This window comes from Mauremys mutica, chromosome 1 (assembly GCF_020497125.1).
Source record: "Mauremys mutica isolate MM-2020 ecotype Southern chromosome 1, ASM2049712v1, whole genome shotgun sequence".
In the NCBI taxonomy this organism is placed as follows: domain Eukaryota; kingdom Metazoa; phylum Chordata; order Testudines; family Geoemydidae; genus Mauremys; species Mauremys mutica.
The window spans coordinates 11,713,918-11,733,276 of NC_059072.1; positions in this window are offsets into that span (position 1 = coordinate 11,713,918).

Consider the following 19,359-nt stretch of genomic DNA (forward strand, 5'->3'; position numbering starts at 1 on the left):
GGGTATTCACCCACGAAAGCTCATGCTGCAAAACGTCTGTTAGTCTATAAGGTGCCACAGGATTCTTTGCTGCTTCTACAGAACCAGACTAACACGGCTACCCCTCTGATACTCAATTTTACAATGTTCAGCAGACCTAGCACAATTTAACTTGCAGGATGATAATTGAGTGCCACTGGCTAGGATCTCCTCTTACAGTGTGGTGCAAGGTTTGTGTGTTAACTTAGATTGCTCTCTAGTGGCTAAAGCTATACAATAGATTTGGAACATTTTCCTTCATAGTATATTACTGGCTATAGAAGTTGGACTGGATTCTGATCTCCTGTATGACTCTGTTGACTTGCTCCTCATTTACACCAGTGTGGGAAGAGACTCAAGCCTATTTCCCCTCATAGATTATTAGGGTTAGAAGGAACTTCAAGAGATCATCTAGTCCAACCCCCTGCTCAATGCAGGACCAATCCCCAAATGGCCCCCTCAAGGACTGAACTCATAATGCTGGGTTTAACAGGCTGATGCTCAAACCACTGAGCTATCCCTCCAGTCAAGCTATTCTTTCTATTTACAGGTGAGTAATCTTATGTTATGTACTTTTTGGAAGGTTAAGCAGCACTTTTCGGGCACAGCCAGGAATAGAACTCAGGAGCCCTGCTCCACACCCCAGCCCTAACAACCCAATCACATTACTTCCAAATCCAGCCAACTTCCTAGCTTAAACTGGGAGTTAGATCTGGATTTAGATAGGTTTTATTAAGCTTGTTACTAAAAATGCGCTTAATGCAATGATGATTTAAAAACAAATGATAAAATGACATGGCACCATGTTCAATGCAGTGAGAGGTGAAAGCTAAAAACCGACAGAATGAAAAACAAACCTGCAAAAGTGACATGTTGTAGATAGGATACTGATACCATTAACTCAGCACTGATGTACGAAGATTGGAGGACATATTGATCTCAAACACAAGGTTCTACAATGATGTTCCATTCTGTACACTGGCCTGCTTTGTGGCAACTGAAGTCCTTTTTCTCCTGATTACCTCTGGTGTGGATTAGAGTGACCTTTTGCCATCTGGCCGCACTTCATCTCATGAGCTCCCAGTGTGATGCTGTGGCCAAAAGGATAGTGGGATCCCTGGATGTATAAATAGGAGAATCTCAAGTAGCAGTAGGAAGGTGATATTCCTGCTGCATTTGTCACCGATGTGACTGCTGCTGGAATACAGTGTCTAGTTCTGGTGTCCACATTTCAAGAAGGATGTTGATAAATTTGAGAGGGCCCAGGGAAGAGCCATGAGAATGATTATAGAATTGGAAAACATGCCTTACAGTGATTGAATAGATTGAGCTCCTTGAGTCTATTTAACAAGGAGCAGGTTAAGGAGTGACTTGATCTCAGTTTATACATATCTACACCGGGAACAAAAATCTGATAATGAGTGCTTCAGTCTAGCAGACAAAAGGTATAATATGATTCAATGACTGGAGGCTAGGGACACCATTGGCTGTTGGACACATCACGGATGATTGCTCAATTTATGCTTATCCTGGAGGTGTTGCAGCCAATCACATAGCTACCCCCCCTCCTCTGGACTGGCTAAGAGACCGTAAGATCCAACTGTAGTCACACCGTTGCTCTCACTGTTCTACCATTGCCAAGAAGAGGCACTAAGGGTCTGATCCAAAACCCACTGAAGTCAATGGGAGTTTTTTCATCGACTTCAAAGGGATTGGGATCATGCCCCAACCACTTAAACTAAAGGGACACAACTCCACTGGCTGTCCGTAAACAACAGGTGCCGTCCCTTGCTGGTCTTAGCCACTAGAGGGAGACATGACAAATACTGCAATACATTTAGCTTAGTGTAACACTTTTCTTTCCATTTTTTCTCTTCCATAACCCAGTCACCTGCTTAACCAGTTCCCCCAAGTCCACTGTGTATATTTTTACCATCGTGAGCTATGTGGGTGTGCCCAAGAAAATGGCAACGAAGATTTTATACCACACCCTCACGTAGTACATATTTATGTGGTAATCATAGTGTGCATTATACAAAATAGAAGATGGGAGGGTGTGGTATAATGTTGTAGAAGGTCAGATGACTGCATCACAGTCACACTGAATTATCCAGATCTCCCCAAACAAGTGGCAGTGATACAAAATCAGCACGTAGGCACAGATCCTCCGTTGCTATAAACTGATGTCACTTCATACAGAACATGGCCTACTAAAAACAGGGCCAGTGCGAGAACATCCCATGGCCCCCCTGAAAACTGAATTAGCCTCTTAGAGTTGGTAGGGCAACGGCCACTTTTTCATGTTCTCTGTATGTATATATATATATATATATGTCTCCTCACTATATGTTCCGTTCTATGCATCCGATGAAGTGGGCTGCAGCCCACGAAAGCTTATGCTCAAATAAATTTGTTAGTCTCTAAGGGTGCCACAAGTACTCCTGTTCTTTTTGTATTTAGCTATGTGTGCATACCGCCCTTTGCACAATAGGACCCTGTAGGTCCTACTACAATACAAATAATGAATAACAATAATCAGAGCTAGTTGAAAAAAATCCAATACTATTTTGCAGGACATTTTTTCAAAAGGTTTTTTTTAAAAACATTTCCTATAATTTTCTTTCAGTGAAATCTGGAATCAAAACCAGATAATATTCACTGAAAATGGGTTTGTTTTTCAGTTTCTGTTGTATTTTGCTGAAAAAATGGAAAGTGACAATTGAAGCGAAAATTTTCCATGAAAAATGTTCATTTTGAGCAAAAAAATCCCAATTTTTTTGATGGAAAAATCCGAGATGGAGGGGAGACCAGGTCTAATTTCAGTGGTATTGTGACCACACAACAGCGATGCTCCAGGTTACTCTGGCGGTAGTCATACTGATTTCATATGGGACTGCTGCTTAAAACGGTTGGGCCATGGCCCCAGCTCTGTGGCCTGTGGAACATAAGAACGGCCATACTGGGTCAGACCAAAGGTCCATCTAGCCCAGTATCCTGTCTACCGACAGTGGCCCATGCCAGGTGCTCCAGAGGAAATGAATAGAACATGCAATCAGCAAGTGATCCATCCCCTGTTATCCACTCCCAACTTCTAGAGCAGATGACAGGGCACGTCTAGCAAGTGCAAAAACCTTGGGGGTTGGGTGTTCACCTCCCCACCGCCCTGAACTGGCACCACTAACTTATTTCCAGAACAACTTGTACTCTTTTTAACATCTGCCGTCCAAGCACTAACACACCTTAATACTGACTAGCTTATGAAATCAGAGGGCACAGGCTGAGCTGGTAGAACTGTGGGCTGGCAGAGAAAAAAATGGTTACCTACCTTTTCATAACTGTTGTTCTTCTGTGGTGCCGGTCAGCCTACTTGCTCTTTGGCCGCTGGGCCCATTTCGGGCACAGATGACACTACGAGGGGCTGGGACCCCCTGCAGCCTCCCAGGAGTCAGGGGTGGGTCCGTGGCTGGACCAGGGGGTCTGATCGCAGCCATTACCCCCGAGCAACTCCGGGGCAGGCATGTGGCCTGACACAGGTCCTCTGCCTGAAACTCCCTTTTTCTTCTTCCCATCCTATTCAACTTATTCATAAATGACCTGGAGAAAGGGGTAAAAAGTGAGGTGGCAAAGTTTGCAGATGATATTAAACTGCTCAAAATAGTTAAGACCAAAGCAGACTGTGAAGAACTGCAAAAAGATCTCACAAAACCAAGTGATTGGGCAACAAAATGGCAAATGAAATTTAATGTGGATAAATGTAAAGTAATGCACATTGGGAAAAATAACCCCAACTATATATACAATATGATGGGGGCTAATTTAGCTACAACTAATCAGGAAAAAGATCTTGGCGTCATCGTGGATAGTTCTCTGAAGACGTCCACTCAGTGTGCAGCAGCAGTCAAAAAAGCAAACAGGATGTTAAGAATCATTAAAAAGAAGCTAGAGAAATAAATCCATGGTACACCTACATCTTGAATACTGCATACAGATGTGGTCTCCTCATCTCAAAAAAGATATACTGGCACTAGAAAAGGTTCAGAGAAGGGTAACTAAAATGATTAGGGGTTTGGAACGGGTTTCATATGAGGAGAGATTAAAGAGGCTAGGACTTTTCAGCTTGGAAAAGAGGAGATTAAGAGGGGATATGATAGAGGTATATAAAATCATGAGTGGTGTGGAGAAAGTGAATAAGGAAAAGTTATTTACTTGTTCCCATAATATAAGAACTAGGGGCCACCAAATGAAATTAATGGGTAGCAGGTTTAAAACAAATAAAAGAAAGTTCTTCTTCATGCAGCGCACAGTGAACTTGTGGAACTCCTTGCCTGAGGAGGTTGTGAAGGCTAGGACTATAACAGCATTTAAAAGAGAACTGGATATATTCATGGAGGTTAAGTCCATAAATGGCTATTAGCCAGGATGGGTAAGGAATGGTGTCCCTAGCCTCTGTTTGTCAGAGGGTGAGATGGATGGCAGGAGAGAGATCACTTTATCACCACCTGTTAGGTTCACTCCTTCTGGGGCACCCGGCATTGGCCACTGTCGGTAGACAGGATACTGGGATGGATGGATCTTTGGTCTGACCCAGTACGGCTGTTCTTATGTTGTTATGGGAGTCTACATTCATGGAGAGGCTGGAATGCCATTCCAGCAAATGACATTGTCATAAATTGAGTTGCTGTCCACACTGTTATTCGTGGGGCCCGGTGTACCGCCTTTTTTCTTGGCTTATGAAACCATATCCTGATTTCAGAGGCCCTGGCCAAAAAAAAAAAAAAGTTTATTTACACTCTCAGTAGGTGTAGAATGGTTGTCGAAAAATGTGCTTTTGGCAGGCTGCCTGGGGAGATTGTGGAAGCTCCTGCACTGGAGGTTTTCAAAAGGAGGCTGGAGCCATCTGTCACGGATGGTTTAGACCCAACAAATCCTGCATTTTGGCAGGGGGTTAGACTAGATGTCCTTTGCTGTCCCTTCTAACCCTATGGTTTCTATGATTCTATGAGTCTCCAGCAATGCCATGCAAATAAGTATTGCTATAGTGCCATCTAGTGTCCATGTTTGGAAACACCAGATTACATCAATGTATGCTCTTTTTTGTCTATTGAGTCTCAAATGATGGTGACCTCCTATCCCCCGTGCATTAGAATACTGCAAGCAACACACAGACACACTATTAGACCCATGAAGTCCTCGCCTGCTACACACACTCATCGCATACAACCGCCTTAGCAAGCTCATAGCCCTCTCACTTGGACAGCTGCATTCTCTGTTGATAACGGGTAAGTTCTGCTCATATCACTTGAAATCCTTCAGTTTTTGTCATCAACCTACTCAAATGTGGGGCCCAAGGAGCTTTTCCAACTTCAAAGTTTAGGTGCACTGAGTTTCACAGACCGGGTGGGACCATTAGATCACCTAGTCTGATCTTTTGTATATCACGGGCCAATAATTTTTACCCGGTAACCTCTGTACTGAGCCCAAGAACTTCCAAAGATCAAGCACTTTGCACAACTAGGGGCAATTCCAGCCCATTTTAAAAAAGATTTTATAATCCACTGTATTGCTACAAAATCATTTTGCAGATTAATCATTTTTTCACATTTGTGTATAGTGCCATGGAGCACCCCGGGTGTTTTACAGATAGATATTTAAAGACAAAGACCCTGCCTGGAGGAGATAGCAATTTCGCAGATGACACTAAGCTGGGGGGAGAGGTAGATATGCTGGAGTGTAGGGATAGGGTTCAGAGTGACCTAGACAAATTGGAGGACTGGGCCAAAAGAAATCTGATGAGGTTCAACAAGGACAAGTGCAGAGTCCTACACTTAGGATGGAAGAATCTCATGCACCACTACAGGCAAGGGACCGACTGGCTAAGCAGCAGTTCTGCAGAAAAGGATCTGGGGATTACAGTGGATGAGAAGCTGGATCTGAGTCAACAGTGTGCCCTTGTTGCCAAGAAGACTAACAGAATATTGGGCTGCATTAGTAGGAGCGTTGCCAGCAGATTGAGGGAAGTGATTATTCCCCTCTATTTGGCACTTGTGAGGCCACATCTGGAGTATTGAGTCCAATTTTGGGCCCCCCACTACAAAAAGGATGTGGACAAATTGGAGAGAAGGCAACTCAAATGATTAGGGGGCTGGGGCACATGACTTATGAGGAGAGGATGAGGGAACTGGGCTTATTTAGTCTTCAGAAGAAAAGAGTGAGTGAGGGATCTGCTGGCAGCCTTCAACTACCTGAAGGATGGATCTAAGGAGGATGGAGCTCAGCTGTTCTCAGTGGTGGCAGATGACAGAACAAGGAGCAATAGTCTCAAGTTGCAGTGGAGGAGGTTTAGGTTGGATATTAGGAAACACTATTTCACTAGGAGGGTGGTGAAGCACTGGAATGGGTTACCTAGGGACGTGGTGGAATCTCCATCCTTAGAGGTTTTTAAGGTCAGGCTTAACAAAGCCCTGGCTGAGATGATTTAGTTGGTGTTGGTCCTGCTTTGAGCAGGGGGTTAGACTAGATGACCTCCTGGGGTCTCTTCCAACCCTAATCTTCTGTGATTCTATGATTCTATGAACAGGATGCATTCAGGCTTGATGCAGCAATTACTGGGTGAGATGCCAATGTCCATGTTATGTTGGTGGTCAGACTAGACCAGGGGTTGCCAGCCTGTGGCTCCAGAGCCACATGCAGCTCCTCAGAAGTTAACATGCGGCTCCTTGTATAGGCATTGACTCCGGGGCTGGAGCTACAGGCGCCAGCTTTCCAATGTGCTGAGGGGTGCTCATGCTCAACCCCTGGCTCTGCCACAGGCCCTCCCCCACTCCATCCCTTCACACCCCCTCCCCTGAGTCTGCCATGCCCTCGCTTCTCCCTCGCCCCTCCCATCCACAGCCTCCTGCACGCCACGCAACAGCTGATCGGGAGGTGCAGGAAGGGAGGGGGAGGTGCTGACTAGCGGGGCTGCCAGTGAGTGGGAGGCACTGGGAGTGTGCAGGGGAGCTGTTAGGGGGCTGCTAACATATTACTGTGGCACTTTGGCAATGTACATTGGTAAATTCTGGCTCCTTCTCAGGTTCGGGTTGGCCGCCCCTGCCATAATGCATGTAACAGCTGATCAGAAACATTTGATGATAGGACCTTGCCAAATAGTGTGCCCAGTTAACCTGTCTCTTACCATTAAGGTAGAAGAGCTATTTGCAACCTCTGAATCATTTGTACCGTGTGTTCATGAGATTCCCTTCGCTCCAGGGTCCTCACCTGCTTTCCTGGGGCTGTGCCAGATGTTTGCGATGAAAGCCAGAGCCCAGGTGGAAGAAGGCTGGTTGTGTGCTTTGTTATGACCTGAAAGCTCAGCCCACGTTCTCTGATGGAGCCATGACTAGCTGCGACATTTTTATGTATCCTCCTGGCATAGCTGCAAGTGAACAGGGCCCAGAGTGTTGCAATAAAAAGACTATTTTTATATTAATTTGTATTTCAGAAGCACGGAAGATTCGATGCAGGACGTGCTGGAGGAGTGATGAGCGGGGTAGGAGGAGAACCAGGAGAGGACAGAGGCACAGAATCCAAGGGGAGGACAAGATTTCAAGAAGACTGTGGCTGACAAGTGTTGAAGGTGGATACCAGCTCAGGGTGGATAAGGATGGAGCGCTGGCTTAGTGCTCTGGCCAGTAAGAGGTCGGAAGAAGAAAAGGGAGAGCCATTTCAGTGGAGGGCTAGGGGCAGATGTCGGATTTGATAGCCTTGCAGATGCACACGCAGGGCTTCACAAAACCTGGGGAAGACTCAGTCCCTGCCCGTAAGAACTTACAATCCAGTGGAGACCACACAAAACAGAAGACAACATTTCAGGCCAGGGAGGGTGTGGGGAGAGGGAGGGGGAGGAGATCAGTGAAGGAAGACCTTAAGGAGGGATTTGAGGAGAGAGGGAAGGAGAGAAGACACTTGGTGGATAGAAGTAGGGGACTAGGCCAGGACAGAAAGCAGCATGAATGACATTGTGAAGCTGTGAAAGAGGGAGAAGACGAAGAGAGACATAGAGTGGGTAGCAGGGAATGAGCCCAGAGGGGCAGGTGGACAACGGATGATGTCCGGTGAGGGGCGTGTCAGTTTAGAGCCCCCAGGCTCCAGATACAGGCAGGGCCTTGTTTCCTCCAAAGCTCTAGGATATAAACATCAGAAGTAACTAATTCTAATAAAACAAACAAACAAACTTTATGCCTCTCCATGCAACCGTACAGCAACAGGACCCAGCCCAAACCCTGCTCTCAGCTACAGGCACGCTGCTGTCATTGATGAGGTGGAAGCTGTACTGTGTTACAGTGCATTTAGCTGAATTTCTCCGACCGAGGGACGGACCAAAGCTAGAGCCACTTCTCCATTTCCTCGCTGAATGTCGAGGGAACTGGATAAAGGAGAACTTGATCTGACAGCCCCTCATTTGTGAAGAGCAGATGAGGCCCAGGGTGACACCAAGATGGGGCAAATCTACATACTGATTGGACCCCCATTGCCACAGGATTCGAGCACACCTGGGCTGGCGGTGTCACTCCTTCACCATGAGTCTGGGTTCTTTGGACATGGCCCCCTGAGATGTAGGCATTTAAATGTGTAAATGGGAGAGAACCACCTCCAGCCGTATTCTTGAAGGACTCTCAAGGTGAGTCTTTGGGGACCCAGACGTACATCAGGCTTCATACGAGGGCCCAGCATACAGAGAGTCCTGCTCTGGATTCTATTGTTTCACAGCATTCCTCTCCATGAGGAGATATACAGAGACGGGGCAGAGTATCTTACATGTTACAGCAGGCACAACCCCTGGAGAACAGTACAGCTTTCTGAATGGCCCTCCGTCAGCACTGGGTTTACAACAGTGCCACACTCAGAAGGGGCCCTGGCCCCAGCCAGATGGTGGGGTGGCTTTTGGTCTTGGAAAACCTCATCAGTAAACTTTTGTTTTTTTGTTATTGAAACCCAGGTTCCATTTTATCCAAACTAAATAAGAGCATAAGAACTAAGCCATACTGGGTCAGACCATTTGTCTGTCTAGCCCGGTATCCTGTCTTCTTGCAATGGCCAGTGCAAGGTGATGAAGAGGGAATGAGAAGAACAGGCAATCATCAAGTGATGTGCTCCAGCCTCTGCTGTCATCTCCCATCTTCTGCAAACAGAGACTAGGGACACTCAGAGAATGGGGTTGCATCCCAGAGCACCCTGGCTAATAGCCATTGAGGGACTTATCCTCCAGGAACTTATCTAATTCTTTTTTGAATCTTGTTATAGTTTTGGCCTTCACAACATTCGCTGATGGGTTCCACAGGTTCACTATGTGTTGTGTGAAGAAGTACACCTCTACCTTGATATAACGCTGTCCTTGGGAGCCAAAAAATCTTACCGCGTTATAGGTGAAAACGCATTGTATTGAACTTGCTTTGATCTGCTGGAGTGCACAGCCCCGCCCCCCCGGAGCACTGCTTTACCGCGTTATATCCGAATTCATGTTATATCGGGGTAGAGGTGTACTTCCTTTTATTAGTTTTAAACCTGCTGCTTATTAATTTCATTGAGTGACCCCTAGTTTTTGTGCTAGGTGAAGGAGTAAATAGTACTTCCTTGGTCACTTTCTCCACACCAGCCAAGAATTTATAGACCTCGATCATATCCCCCCTTAGTGGTCTCTTTTCACACTGAAAAATCAGTCTTTTTAATCTCTCCTTATATGGAAATTGTTCCATACCCCTAATCATTTTTGTTCCCCTTTTATACCTTTTCCAATTCTATTCTATTTTCTTTGAGATGGGGTGACCAGATCTGCATGCAATATTCAAGGTGTGGGCGTACCATAGATTTATATAGCGGCATTATGATATTTTTCTCTCTTATTGTCTATCTCTTTCTTAATGGTGCCTAGCATTCGGTTAGCTTGCTTGACTGCTGCTACACATTGAGTGGATGTTTTCAGAGCACTATCCACAATGACTCCCAAGATCTCTTTCTTGAGAGGTAACAGCTAATTTAGACCCCATCATTTTATATGTATAGTTGGAATTATGTTTTCCAATGTGCATTACTTTGCATTTATCACCATTGAATTTCATCTGCCATTTTGTTGCCCAGTCACCCATTTGTGTGAGGTCCCTTTGTAACTCTTTGAAGTCTGCTTTGGACTTAACTATCTTGAGTAATTTTTAGGGCTGTCAAGCAATTAAAAAAATTAATCACGATTAATCGCACTGTTAAACCATAATAGAATACCATTTATTTAAATATTTTTGGATGTTTTCTACAGTTTCAAATATATTTATTTAAATTACAACACAGAATACAAAGTGTACAGTGCTCACTTTATATTTATTTTTTGATTACAAGTATCCACATTGTAAAAAACCCAAAAGAAATAATATTTTTCAATTCACCTCATACAAGTACTGTAGTGCAATCTCTTTATCATGAAAGTTGAACTTACAAATGTAGAATTTTGTACAAAAATCTGCATTCAAAAATAAAACAATGTAAAATTTTAGAGCTTGCAAGTCCACTCAGTCCTACTTCCTGTTCAGCCAATCACTCAGACAAACAAGTTTGTTTACATTTGCAGGAGATATTGCTGCCCGTTTCTTGTTTACAATGTCACCTGAAAGTGAGAACAGGCGTTCTCATGGCACCGTTGTAGTTGGCGTTGCGAGATATTTATGTGCCAGATGCACTAAAAATTCATATGTCCCTTCATGCTTCAACCAGCATTCCATAGGACATGCGTCCATGCTGATGACAGGTTTTGCTCGATAACAATCCAGAGCAGTGCAGACCAACACATGTTCATTTTCATTATCTGAGTCAGATGCCACCAACAAAAGGCTGAATTTCTTTTTTGGTAATTCAGGTTCTGTAGTTTCTGCATTGGAGTGTTGCTCTTTTAAGACTTCTGAAAGCATGCTGTACACCAGTGGTCCCCAATCTTTTCCGGGTGGCCGGTGCCGGACGACGAGCCACCGAGGAACGTGGCCAGCGGACAAGCATCTGCCGAAATGCTGCCGAGAAGCAGCAACGTAAATAGTGACATCAAGAGGTGTTGCCACTGAAATGCCACTGAAAATCAGCGGCATTTCAGCGGCGACGCCTCTTGATGACACCGCTTTTCGGCAGCATTTTGGCGGATGCTTGTCCACTGGGCAGTAAGCGGGCGCATATAGATGCCCTGGTGGGCGCCATGGTTCCTGCGGGCACTGCGTTGGGGACCACTGCTCTACACCTCATCCCTCTCAGATTTTGGAAGGCACTTCAAATTCTTAAACCTTGAGTCGAGTGCTGTAGCTATCTTTAGAAATCTCACATTGGTACTTTCTTTGCATTTTGTCAAATCTGCAGTGAAAGTGTTCTTAAAAGGAACATGTGCTGGGTCATCATCCAAGACTGCTATAACAGGTAAAACAGAGCAGGGGACATACAATTCTCCCCCAAGGAGTTCAGTCACAAATTTAATTAATGCATTATTTTTTTTAAAGAGCATCATCAGCATGGAAGCATGTCCTCTGGAATGGTGGCCAAAGCATGAAGGGGCATACGAATGTTTAGCATATCTGGCACATAAATACCTTGCAATGCTAGCTACAAAAGTGCCATGCAAATGCCTGTTCTCACTTTCTGGTGACATTGTAAATAAGGAGAAGGCAACATTATCTCCTGTAAATGTAAACAAACTTCTTGTCTTAGCAATTGGCTGAACAAGAAGTAGGACTGAGTGGACTTGTAGGCTTCAAAATTTTACATTGTTTTATTTTTGAGTGCAGTTATGTAACAAAAAAGATCTACATTTGTAAGCTGCACTTTCACGACAAAGAGATTGCACTACAGTACTTGTTTGAGGAGAATTGAAAAATACTATTTCTTTTATCATTTTTACAGTGCAAATATTTATAATAAAAATATACACTTTAATTTCAATTACTACACAGAATACAATATATATGAAAATGTAAAAACACCCATAATATTTAATAAATTTCAATTGGCATTCTATTGTTTAATAGTGCGATTAAAACTGTGATTAATCGCAATTAATTTTTTTATCACGATTAATTTTTTTGAGTTAATTGTGTGAGTTATTTGCAATTAATTGACAGCCCTAATAATTTTCTCATCTGCAAATTTTGCCACCTCACAGTTTCCCCCTTTTTTCAGATCATCTATGACTGTTGAACAGCAGTGGTCCCAGTACAGACCCCTAGGAAACACCACTATTTACCCTCTCCAGTTTGAAAACTTCCTGTCTTTTAACCAGTTACTGATCCATGAGAGGACCTTCCCTCTTATCCCATGACAGCTTACTTCGCTTATGAGCCTTTGGTGAGGGACCTTGCCAAAGGCTTTGAAAAACTGCCACAGATTTGGGGTGATTTGGAGGAAAAGTTCCGATCACGGCCCACCTCTACTCATAACTAATTTGAGGCTGTTTGGTAATGCCATGCTTCTTGGGCCCAATCCTCATGTGCGGAACACACAGGTTACAACAATCATGTTTTAAAATCCATGCGGCACTAGAGGGCGCCAGGACACAATATTTTCTGCCAAAGAACAGGTATGTCCCAGCAAGTGCCAATACACTGTATCCATGATGACTAGCTGAGGGAGGTCTTTACACTGAAAAAAATTAAAGGTTAAGCAGACTGCGCTGGTGATACCAGAGTGGCACAAAGCCATAGGCGGCAGGTTCGTATAATTTTTGGTGGGGCCCAAAATGGTGCCCCCCCCGCGCTCTCACCCTGTAAACTGATATAAAATGAAGCTACAATGCATCAGCACCACAAGATTACAAGGGTCAATTAAAAGTGGAAAGTCAGAAGCAGCACTTGTCTATTAATACCTAATATACGGTATTAAATTTTGTTGCACCTGTTGTGACAAAGTGGGAATGTTCTTAATGTTTTCTCTGAATACTGTGTGGGTGCCTCAGTTTCCCCTGCAAAGTGCCAACTGACGGTGTTGGGGACAAAGAGATCAGGTGGCCTCCTTGTCCAGAAGAGACACAAAGGCCAGATGAGGGAGTGTCAGTTTGGAGCTGGCTGGGGAAATCGGGAGAGGCCCAGAACTTGGGTCTGGGCTCCCCACCCCCCAAGATGGACCTGACTGAGGGGTCCTGTTTTCTGTACATACAAGCTCTGTTTTAGACTGTATCCCTGTCATCTAATAAACCTTCTGTTTTACTGTCTGGCTGAGAGTCACATCTGACTGCGGAGTTGGGGTGCAGGGACCTCTGGTTGCCCCAGGACCTGCCTGGGCAGACTCGCTGCGGAAAGTGCACAGTGTGGAAGGGCGTGCTGAATGCTCCGAGGTCAGACCCAGGAAGGTGTAAGCTTCTTGCCCTGGAGACAGTATGCTCAGAGAGGAGGCTCCCCCAGAGTCCTGACTGGCTTTGTATGGAGTTGTTCCAAAGCATCCCAGCATCCCCTTCCACACCATGCGCTTCCCAGAAGTCTGCACAGGCACCGACACTCCCTCCTCTGGCCTTTGTCTCTTTTCCAAGCATTAGGAGGCCACCTGATCTCTTTGTTCTCCACCACCTTCAGTTGGCACCTTGCAGGAGAGTGGCCCAGGCCATCAGTTGCCTGGAGACAGGGTGTCAGCCATTCTCTGTGCAGACAGCATCACACTGCCCCTCTAGGGCTTTACAACAATCACACCCCCTTATCCCACCATCTAGAGCCTTAAGAAATGCATTGGGGAAACTGAGGCACACAGACAGTATTCAGAGAAAACACCTGTATACGACCAGTTACATACTTTGAAGGGTGTAAAATAATCAAATATTGTGCTAAATACAATGATACTCCAAACTGACCACCAAATTTAAGTTGCATGTTTTTCCCCTCAGGTGAGGGTTCTGGGGTGGGGCTGGGGATGAGGGGTTCACAGTGCAGGAGCATGCTCGGTGCTGGGGGTGCAGGGTTTGGGGTGAGGCAGGGCTGAGGATGAGGAACTTGGGGTGCAGACAGGCTGCCCCAGGGCTAGGGCCAGAGAGGACTCCCCATCACCACCACTGGCAGCAGCAAGCTCCAGGGGAGGGATCCCTCCTCTCCCCCCTGCCCCCCACAGCACACTCACTCTGCACCACAGTCACTGCATATGTTCCTTCCTAGGGCCCCTCAGGTCCAGAAAGCCCACTCACCTCCCCTGTGATGGGTACTAGGGGGTGGGGGTTGCCATCACAGGTGGCCTTCCATGTTGCTGCCCCTCACCATAACTTCACTGTGGATGGGGCTGCCCCTTGCCCAGCATGGGGCAGAAGTGGGGTCTGCATGGTGATGGCTATGGGGCGGGGGAGCAGGGACAGGTGTAATAAAATTCACCCAAGCCCCAGCTGCTCAGGTAGGTCTATGAATCCCCCTCCCCCATCTGCCCTGTGGTGGGTGGATGCTGGAGGGGAGGGGCACTGCCTTCACATATGGCTTCCTGCCTCCCTGACCCCTGCTGCAGCCTGCAGCCCCTCACCGTAGCTTCAGTGGGTGGGGGGGACGGTGGGAGGGGATGGCATGGGGCTGCCCCTTCCCCAGCGTTGGGCAGGAGTGGGGGGCTGGGGCTGGGGGGGAATCATAGGGTCAAACACTCACGGAAGCCCAGGACCTGCTCAGGTGGGTGAGGTCAGTCTCTGAGTCCTGGCCGGAAGTGCCCTTTGCATCTCCTCCAGGTAGGGGGAGGGGAGGGATGCCAAACATGGCACAGCCCCCTCCCCTCCCCCGGCCGGTGCTCCAGCAAGCAACAGCAGCCGGCAGCAGCAGAGGCAACAGGCAAGGCAAGGGAGAGAGACATGCCTGCGTTTAAGCCTCCAGCCTCCGGGGTGGGGCAGAGGAGAGGGCTGCCACCAGCACGGCGGGCCCCCCTCCCCCTCCCCCTCCCCCTCCCCCTCACTCGGAGATGGTACAGTCAGCAACAGTCAGCAGCAGCTTGCACTCACTGCTGACTGCTGAGCGGCAAGGAAGAGACTGAGACACGCAGACGCAGCTGCCTGCGTTCAGGCAGTTAAGCTCTCTGGGGCCGGGCGGGGAGGGGAGGGGAGGGGGGAAGCTCTCCAGCCCTGGCGGCGGCGGCGGCGGCGGGGGGGGGCGCTCCAAGCAGGGGAGAAAAAACATTGGTGGGGCAGAGCCCCTGCTTGGGATTTATTCCTGGGGCTAAAGCCCCAGAGCCCCATATAAGTCGGCGCCTATGCACAAAGCAGCTAGAGTGTACCGGGTAACCTGGTCTACTTAGCTTCCAATCTCTGTCCTGTTGATTTAAGCTTTTACTTGAAATATTCCCTTTCAGTTTCAGATACCTTGTTGGGTGACTACAGGGTTTTAAAATGATACTTCCTGTTTTGGTAGCTGATATTTTTCTTTGACTTGAGCCTTTCAAACCAACCTTTCAAACCCCACAGCAAAATTCCTAGCTCAGGGACAAGAGTCTTTACGGTAGTGTTATCACAGCGTGTTGGGCTATTTTTGTGGAACGTGGCTCCATTTTCATGAGTGAATGTAGTGCAATTGGAAGGTGCCATAGAGAACTCAGGGACTGATATTCTGTCTATTTATCTGAGACAGTTTCAGTCAACTTTGAAGTGTGAGAGTTAATAGGCCCGTGGCCCTGAAGAAGAATGGTCCTGTGATTAAAGCTGTGGACTAGGCCTAAGGAGATCTAGATCCATTTCCCGGTTCTGCTGCAGGCAGGGCCGGCTCCAGGGTTTTTGCCGCCCCAAGCAGCAAAAAGAAAGAAAGAAAGAAAAAAAGCGGCAATTGCGATCTGCGGCACTACCGCTGCCGCTTCAGTCTTCAACGGCAATTCGGCAGCTGGTCCTTCGCTCCGAGAGGGAGTGAGGGACCCGCCGCTGAAGAGCCGGACGTGCTGCCCCTCTCCGTTGGTCGCCCCAAGCACCTGCTTGCTGGGCTGGTGCCTGGAGCTGGCCCTGGCTGCAGGTTTCCTCTGCCACCTGGTAGAAATCACTTAATGTCTTAGTTTTCCATCTGTAATGTGGAGATACTAATACATCCATTCTCCCAACCTTCATCTGTCTGATCTATTACCCTTGTCAGCTCTTTGGGGGCGGGGGGTGGATTGCCTCTACCAATATACATGTACAGTGCTTACCACAATGGGGACTCCTGGGTTTATGGAAACAACTTCTTTGGAAATTGCTTCATTCCTGAGTCCACCAGAACCCAAGTTCGGTGGGCAACTTTCAGATCATGCGGCAAAGAGCTGCAGGCTTTTTCGGGACTGTACGTCACAAAGGGGTAGTCCTGGTTGCTCCCACCTGTATCCACCCGTTGTCTCTTGTCGTATAGCTACATTGTCAGGGCCGGATCCAGGCACCAGCTTATCAAGCAAGCGCTTGGGGCGGCAACTCCGGAGCGGGGCGGCACTTTCAGGTATTCAGCGGCAATTCGGCGGAGGGTCCCTCACTCCCGCTCAGAGCGAAGGACCTCCCGCTGAATTGCCGCAGATCGCGATCGCAGCTTTTTTTTTTTGGCTGCTTGAGGCGGCGAAACCCCTTGAGCCGGCCCTGTACACTGTAAACTCTTAGTGGCAGGGACCATCTTTTCGTTCACTCTTTGTACAGCGCCTAGCACAATAGGGTCATGGTCCGTCACCGGGGCTCCTAGGTACTGTAGTCCTACAAAGAATATTTATCTGCACCACAGTCCAGCACAGGCAGTGGCTGTTCCAACTTTCCCTGCATGCTGAAACATGACTTGGGAAGATATGTGCTTCTAGTGGTGAGGGAGAGATTGTTCCCCAGGCCAACACAGTCCCTGGCCTCTCGGAGGGGAATTATAACAAAGACGCTAATCACTGGTGTGAGTTTTTGGCAGTTGAGATGTCTGTCCACTGGGCGATGAACTGAGACCCCCAACTTGTTTTCCTTAGGTCAATGAACAAGCGTCAGGCGGTAATGGCTTTCTGCCACTTCCAACACAGACTAGAAGGGAATGACTTTCCATAGTATCAGCTACTGTCAGTGCTCACATATTGAGATGGCAGGCAATATAAAGTAAGAGACTGACAAGATCATGGTGATGACTATAAAATACATCACATGGATATACACTGGAATTTTAAATAAATTCACAATCTCTATTCTTTGCTGTTCATTTTGCATGCCTATTCCCGCAATGAGTTTGCTGACAGGAACCTCTATTGAAATAGCCAATTAAAACAACGCCCTAAGAAAGCAGATTTAAAATTCGCAGTCACAAGTATGCACACTGGAAATGTGAGTTGGGAGTAACAACTGTACTTCATGAAGTCGGGGGACAGAAACAATGCTGTGATCAAGATTAATTAGGCTCTCCACCACATAATGAAAACACAACTAGCGGCACTAAATAAGCATATACAAATAAATAAACTCCGCCAGCCAATCAAAGTGACAAAACAGCTCTTTAACCTCCCCATCCTGCAAAAACCTTGTCAAACAGCTTTCCTGGCAGGTCATCCAGTTTGAGTTATTTCACACCGTATGATCTCTGCATCCAATCCAGAGAGCTCACGTTTTGAATGGCCGGTGATCACAATGCGCGGCTTGTGAACAAAGTAAGAATGATTCACAGAAATGAGTCAGTCTTTTTACTCTGAACAAGGAGGGAAATATGATCTGTTGGAAGGTGACTGGCAAACAGAAAAAGAAGTGAAATTTGATGAATCAGATGGCTCATGCTTTGCTTTACCTAGTGCCACTGCTCATTTTATATTCATCTATTACAGACCCATTTTTCAAAAGAATTCTGCATGCAACAGTTGCCATGTAGGTTTCTATGGCATCAAAACAACGTTCTCTCTTTGTCTAACCAAACCCCGGAGTTTCACAGTTTTTACTTCTCTTGTATCTCCTCAGTGCTGCTTGGAAAGGGCAGACATCTACTAATAAGTGGAGACTGGGTTCTTTAATCTGCCTGATTTTTAAAAGTGTTCACCTTTTGGTTCTCAAATGGGTACTCTCAGGTGCGAAACTCTTCTCGAAATCTGGCACTGTCATGAGCGTTGAATACTTTTGCATATCAGTCCTGTAGGGTCTTGTTTTAACAATGTCCTTAAGCATGAGCCTAATTTTAAGAGCAATGGGATTACTCATGTGTCTAAAGTTAGAAATGGAACTGGAGCCTTGGTCCCTCTGGCTAACCCTCTGCCTCTGAATGTCTATTGCTGGGCCTAAGTCATATCTGGGTGACAGTGGGAGTTCTTTTTCCCCCTTTACACCAGGCAGGATTACGTAGGCTGCATGAACAGAAGGAGATTCAAGCAATGATTTGTTGAGGTTTCGTCACTGTGTTTGTACCAATGAAAAGGAAAAATAAATCACCAAGATAAATTAAAAAAAAACAACAACAAAAAAACGCTCCTGTGTCAGAAAGCAGCCTCCTTGAGGGGAAACCAAGTGAGTCACTTCCTGGCAGAGGTGTGACAAGATAAATGAAAGATGTCACAGCGCAAGGTGACAAATGAACTCTGTCGTGTCCCCAGCCAGGCTGTCTGTGACAGTAAGAAAGCTCTGCTGACCTTGTTCATTCATAGCATTGGTGTTGTCCCAGGGCTGCAATCCCGGCCCAGGTGTCAGGCGCTGTACGAACAGTGAAACAACAGTTCTTGTCCCAACAGGTGGACAGCCCAAACAAAGAGGCCCGTGGCGTGGGAGAGCTGAAGGATGGGGACTAGCGTAGAATAAGCCGATCTCAGCACAGCGAGCAAAGATCATGTCTCACCACCTGTCTTGCCGTTGGCAGCGGGCCATGTCTTGCAGGTGTCTCAGCCCGGAAGAGTTTTAAGGCGGGATCTGGCAGTGAATAAGGTTGTAGTGAGATGGATTTTGTCAGGAAGTTCTCCCCACTCATATGGCAGGCAGAGGAGAAAGTGCAAAGGGATGGAGGGAGAGCTCAGGAAGATAGGACATAGACTTGGAAAAAGCCTCCTGGATCATTGAATCCAGTCCTCTGCTATTGCAGGCAACCTCATCATAGCATCCTGTCAATACACGTATCAAGCTCCATCTAGAAGAGTTCATTGGTGGGTAGGGAAAGCTGGCAACATGTAGTCATTGCTGCCCTGTTTACACTAGGGCCCAGATCCTCAAAGGTATTTAGACACCTAACTCCCATTGACTGCCCTCAAGGAGGTTCCAGTGGGAGTTAGGAGCCTATATACCATTGGGAATCTGGACCTAGGAAAGTGAACTGTTGCTGATTTCAGTGATGGCTTCCCCTAAACATGTGTTGGAACTGGGTTTCCTGGTCCACTCGGTCTCTGCAACCCTCCTTTTATATAGTGTTTTAGTTTTGATCTCTTGTTCTTTTCTCCTTTTGTATCTGACTCAGCTTT